The following is a 7,141-nucleotide window of genomic DNA, read 5'->3' as shown; positions in this document are numbered from 1 at the left end:
AGGATGTAAGTATTGACTAAATATCACTGTAGTATTACTTCGAAGTTGTGATACAATTGAACTTTCGAGAAGATAATAATACTATGTTTTTGTACAAGAATGATTGAGAATATTTGTTTTGAAAGTTATTATCGACAGATCTTCAACAACAACGATGCTAAGTTGAACACGTTCAGAATCATTGGCAACTTGAAGTTACAAAGAATTCAAGGAATTGGAGAACCAAGGAAACCATCATGATGGATTCTAGATTTTTGAAGCTTTATTTTTTAATCCATATATATTGGTGTAGTTGAGTACCAGACATCACTATGTTCTACCGTTTGAAGACGAAGATCAACCGAAGCTTTTGGAGAACTTCATCACAAAAGGTAAGTGAAGACTGAACCATCTATTACTCAATTTTTCACCTTTCTATCTATGAGACAATGTTGCATGACAAAATTGGACTTTACATGCACAACATAAATTTCTAGTCAAGTTTATCTTGTTAGTTATACTCGAAATATGTTGACTAAGTGTTGATGGTGGATTTACGGCAAGGGCTAAAATCGTATGATACTGCATGTTTCTGACCCGACTTCAGGAATGTATGTGAAAATTCATATTTTATGATCCGTGAACCGTTTCACGATCTATGACTGAGCGAACATTCCTCTCAGAGCTATGATGAATATGTTTCTCGTAAGGCCTCCCAGCTGAGTGTTAGATGCTTCACACATTTTATCATCACCTCTACATAAAATCAAGATGATTGGGCGGCTCCTAGACATAATATTTGTTAGAGAGCTTAACGCCTTCAAGACGTCACGCTGCTCATTGTTCCCCGACTACGTAGAGAGACCATGTATATAATATCTTAACTATTGGGAGATTCCTAGAGATAATGTTTGTTAGAGATCTTAACGCCTTCAGAACTTCACACTGCTTATTGTTCCCTGACTATACACCCCTCAGAACGAATATGATGCTTCAATTATCTCATATCTCGATTCTGAAAATAGATTAATTCTAGCGTGTCAATCATCAATTGAATTCCTAGAAAATAATCTATTATATCTCATTACTCCATTTCATGGATGATTCTCAGCTGGATTCCATGGATTAGTAATAGATAACCATTTTATCTCATTACTCTGTTCCCTGAATTCCCAGTTGGATTCCATGGATTAGTAATAGATACTCAACTCATTTTATTACTCCGTTTCATGAATCATTCTCAGCTGAATTTCATGAATTAGTAATAAATATTCACCAATCGGGAGTCTGAGCCATCACCGAGTAAGCCCCGAGAAAATGGTGCAAGTGTACTTGACAATAGTGCACGAACTAGCACCCGAACGCATGAACGAGCATTCAAAAATATGGACGAACGAAGAACTTATGAAGGAAAATAATATTAAATAAAATAAACAAGAGGCGTGGGTCATGCCTCCGTTGGCGGTCCCCCCTCTTCTGTTATTTTATTTTATTTTAATTTATTACTTCCCTCATCTTATGAAGACTCCTTCATTTGAGAAAACTCCCTCGTTTGAGCGAGACTCTTAGTTTCTCCATACATTCATCAAACAAAAATAGGGAAAGGTGTCACGGGACAGGACCACCTAGCCGGCCGGTCATTCCCTAGCCGTGGTCGGTCCCACACCTTGCAATCCCTTACCTTCTCATATTATTATTTCCTTCATCTCATGGAACTCTATCGTTTGAGCGAAAACCCTAGCTTTTCAATATTTTCTCAAATATTGCTCAAACCATGAAAAAGCCAAAAAGTCAAATGGTCACATGACCGACTAGGCTTCTCACGTCAAAAATTAGAATATTATTATTTTAATATTCTCAAAACATCGGTCGCATGAGAAAAGTTCTGATTGCTCATTCGAGCAAACTTGAGAGTTTCAGCCAAGATCAAACTATTCTGAAAATCCAAAATATTGCTCAAACACACACCAGAAAATATGAAAACTCTCGGGACTGAGACACGGGAAATATGGTGACACGGGCATGCCACCTTGATCGACCAAGGTCGGCCCTTAGGCTTGCAAGGAGCCGGTCCCACACTCTTTCATGATTTAGACCTAATTATCTCTCAACAGTTCATATTGGGTCCAAACTCTCACCAACCAACTTGGGATTTTCTCAATTGATCGTCATCTGGTCCCACGACCACCCAGGGCTGGTTCCATAATCCTTTGGTCGGTCCCTCATCTCTCCATAACTAGGTTTTACTACCTAACGCTCACACGATAACTATTTTAATAAATGATTAACCAACATTTGATCATCCTTTCATCAAATGGTCAACAAAGGACTTTGATGCGTGCTCACTCGAGCACTTGGGCACTATATGGTCGACTATCATCCCAGGTAGCATGTCCCTCCTTCATTCAATGATTTATTTTCAGTAAATCATCGATTGACCAACAATTGATCAAAATTAGGGTTTCGAACAAAATGCTCCGCAAATCATAATCCTGAGCGAGTTCAAACACTAATAATTTTATGTTAATCCAAAAATCAACATCCAGATTAATTATATAATATTCGGTCCAATTACCAATATTTTAATTAATATTTTATTTGGTCATGCTACCAATAATTTATCGAATGAACAATATTTGCTCAGATGCTCGAATATTGATTCAACTATCAATATTCAGTAATTCATCAAATGAGCAATATTTGCTCAGATGCTCGAATATTGATTCAACTATCAATATTCAGAATTCATCTGATGAGCAATATTTGCTCAGATGCTCGAATATTGATTCAACTATCAACATCCAGTAATTCATCAAATGAGCAATACTTGCTCAGATGCTCGAATATTGATTCAACTATCAATATCCAGTAATTTATCGAATGAGAAATACTTGCTCAAATGCTCGAATATTGATCCAACTATCAAATTCAACAATTCATCTTACGAGCAATATTTGCTCAAACTATCAATATTCATTATGTTGACTCAACTATCAACATCATTCATGCGAGAACTATACGTCGCAACAGACATGTTCAATTCATGAATCCTAGAGCATTCAACAATCATACTCGACTGAACAATACTTAGACTCATGTTTAATCAAGTCAACGACTGACTAATCAAATACACGTCTGCTTTACAGACTCCACGTTCGTGAGACATCAATCACGTCACATGGGGGATATTAATTAGGGTTTTGGTCTGGCGGCCTACGACAAGTGTGTTCATCCACGATGAGAAATGTGAGTAAGTCATGCAAGAAATTGAGGGAGTTAGCAAAGTAGTAGGTGGAAAATAAACCAAGTCTCCGCACGACCTGGAACTGGTTAAACCACGACTTTTAACTTTCCCACTCTTCCACTCGAGCAACTGTCACAGTTACTGGATATCAATGTGTCTACTATTCTGGCAATATAAATAAGTCTCTGAATCCACGATTGAACAACAAAAGAATTCTGATCCGAGCAATCACTCTCAAGAATTCAATCAATTAACCATAACTTATTTGAACTCAACAGTTCATAGAAAACTTTCAGAAACCTTAAACACATTCACAATCCTTGATCATCATTGATCTCGCATACTTCTCAGCTTCCCTCCTACAGATCAACCCCCTTCCCTCTTTGTGACCGAATTGACTCTGGAACGACCATTGTCTTGGTTTAGGCCGGAGTCCTACAGATTGATCTCTCAAAATTAAAGCACCCCAGTGCAGTGAATTTGTTTGAGGATATGCAGTTTTTTCAGTTGAAGATCCTCCGTCCACACGGTCGTCTCTCTATTCCAAGAAAACCAGTTGTTGATGGTGGTTTTTAGTTCAAGGGTAAAATCGTGAAACGCTGTATTTAATGCGTTGTCATCCTGCAAAGGAACAAAAGCCATTTGAAAGTAATGAGTGCATAAACCTCTTTGCTCACAGATATATTGAGCAATTCAATATATTTATATATACATATATATAATTTCACTCAGAATGGTGCATATATAAAATATCCCACATATTCTATGAATTTTATTTTCCACCAGCATTATTCACCAATGCATCTCCCTCCTAGTATTTTCCTATGCTATGTTCCCCAGCCGAACTCTTAATATTGGCATGACATGATGATTAATGTTCACTCGCAGCGGAGTAGCACGAATCTCCCGAAGTGTCAGTATTGAGATCTGCATGAAAACACTCACATAGGCTGCGCCACTCTCCGATAAAGAGATTTTCGTGTCAACGCGCTTTTTAATTAAAATTTAGCATGATCGACATGCTCAAATTCCCTAAGGAAAACCTAAACTGTCCATGTCAGTCTTAAAGAGCAATCGCGGCCACACGATTTGGCCACACAATTCAACAAGCTTAGCCTCTTCCTAGCGGAACTAGGCAACCTCCATAATGTCCACCGTCGGACCCACTAGCATCCCAGCCGATCGTAATTCCTTTAGTTCACCCGCAACACCCCTGAACGTTAGCCAGAATCAGGGTGATCGTGCTGTTGAAAAAAATAGCTCAAACGAGCTAAGACCGACCATAACGGTCTCAAATTCATCACATCCTCCCAACTTAGCTAGCCTAATTGGACGGCTTAGATCTTCCTTCAAATGATCAAAAAGGTGTTGGCGTGTTCACCGGCGACCCAACTCCATCCCTGGTCGATAGCCTTTCTCATGGCAAGCTGATCGCTATCGTATGCGTCAAGAATAATTTTACTTTCTTACTTAATTAAAATAAATGAAGTATGTGATAAGAAAGAGTTCGTTTCCACAGAGAGGCAATTGTTGTTATGCAATTTTCAGATTCTTAAGTAACCAAGGGGGGATTTTGTTTATCAATGCAATAAAAATAAATTGAAAGCAATAAAATATGAAAATAATCAAATAAGAGGAAGATATTGGTCACGGGATAATATCATTCACAAACATGTATTTTCATCAATGACTAGAATTGGTATTTTAATCTCTCATTTACTAAAAGTCCTAGGATACCTTGATTGCAAGTATATCCCGCTAATTCCCTGATTTCATCACAACCACATTAAAAGATGTATATGTGAATTCTTCCTACAAAGCAACCTAAAGTGTAAAAGCACAATTAAGTTTAACTCCATAAAAGCACTAAGTTCTATGGAATAAGACTAATCAAGGCAATCAAACGTGTAAAAGCACTAATTCGATTTAACCAAGGTTATGATTCACTTGTGACTAGTAGGACATATCACTACAAGCACTAACCACAATTATGCTACTTAGAATAAGGGATAGATAACTTTTTCGTATTGAAAACCCTAATATAGCTTTAGAGATGAATGCAAATCGGATTGATTCTGGACTAAACCAAACAAACAATCAAATCATATAACAATATAAACCATGAATCATAAACAATAAAGTTGAGACAAAACTAATTCATTGAAACAATATCATGTTGTGAAATCAACTTTATCCCATAACCAATAATATGTGCTTAGCTACTCATAGCTTTTGAGTTCATCATAATCATAATCAATAATAAAATGAAGAAGATGAAAAACAAAGGAAAGCAAACCCTAGTCGCCGCTCTCCAAAAAGATCCAAGTAGTAAAATACGTGATAAACCAAGGAAGTAGAAAACTTTCCTTTTTGTATCTCTTCTTGTTTCCAAAACTAGGTCTTCAAAGCCCAAAGTCCAAGTGGTCCAACAATCCCATAATTTGCAAAGCTTGTCAGTCTTGTAGAACTGAAAGCCTATTCCTGCCCATTACCACCATCAGGACCACGGTTAGCTGAAGCTAAGTCTTGGCTAAGTTTCCAAAGACCAACACCATAGCTCACACCTTGAAGCATCAAAACAACTCCTAAATAGCCTCCAAACTCGAGCCAATACTAACCCATAATGCCATCAGTTCATATATGTAGCTTCTGCGATTCACTCAAACTAACTGCAACAACAATTCTCTGCAGACCAAAGAAACCATCTCTGTAACTGCAATTATAACAACTCTTTCCCTGCAGCTCAGTTGTACTCAGCTCACCACCAGAGACATTTCCTCCACCTGACTGCACCTGCACTTGCCTAAACTTTCAATCCTATCTTCCCAGCTTCTTCACTGCCTCCATAACCAACGACAACAACTTTATAGTCATTAAGCACAACACCATCTCAACTGCAAGCAACCACCACTCTGTAATACCCATTGTAACCGCCACGGAAAATCCATCTACACCAGCTTCTCCAGTTAAGCTGCACTGCAACACTCTCAAGCCAACAAGAAACAAGTCTTCATGCCTAGCATAACCTGCCATGCCCATTCTTTGACAGTTACTGCATATTGACCTTCTCAGCTTCAAATCTGTAATGGACCATCACTCCATCTTCTAGTTCATCTGTAACACCACTCCGAGCACCACTAGCAACAACTTCTTTCAGGCAAATCACTCTGTGATACCAGCTCATTCATCCATTTGAGCTCCAGTTTCACAACCTCATTGCAGCAGCAGCAACTTCGTAGTCTCCATTGCAATTGTAACTTTAAACCACTCCACACAAACCACCTGAATTGGTTTGTTTCTCGACATCAGTAAATATCTCCCTATCATCTTCAATTCACCTGAAACTCAACTGAAACAACTCCTAACATTTATCTAATCAATTCCATAGCCAACTGACTATAGTATAGGCTCTCAGTAACAATACCAGAACCCTTTGCAATCTTCACATACAATATCACCAGTGACTTCAATCCTCTCTCTCTATAACCATCACCTGACTTGCAAGCATTTCATTCACCACCAGTGCCTTCAACATACATCTACTAAGTTCTCCCAATTCATCAAACAACCATGAACATAAACACCCACAAAATCTTCTCTTCCTTCCAACATAACCATAACTCCAGTTCAGACACAACCAGTTCCTTGTTTTCCCATTCTCGATTCAAATATCAGATCTCAGATGCATCCACTGAAACCCCATGGAAACCCATCGTCTTATTCTTAAAATCGAGCTCAGCTTCTTCCTCAATCAAATCTGGTTTCTTCAACAACAACATCACCTCAATTGTTCATCCATACCTGCATCTGAATCTCCACCTTTCAAAATAGACCCAAAAGCATCAACAATTTCTTCATTTCTCATGAACCCTGAACATCAAATCAAACTCAATTACCGCAGAAACCCATCTCAGATTC

The sequence above is a fragment of the Papaver somniferum genome, chromosome 8, assembly GCF_003573695.1.
Source record: "Papaver somniferum cultivar HN1 chromosome 8, ASM357369v1, whole genome shotgun sequence".
In the NCBI taxonomy this organism is placed as follows: Eukaryota; Viridiplantae; Streptophyta; class Magnoliopsida; order Ranunculales; family Papaveraceae; genus Papaver; species Papaver somniferum.
Note: the sequence above shows the minus strand (reverse complement) of the source record.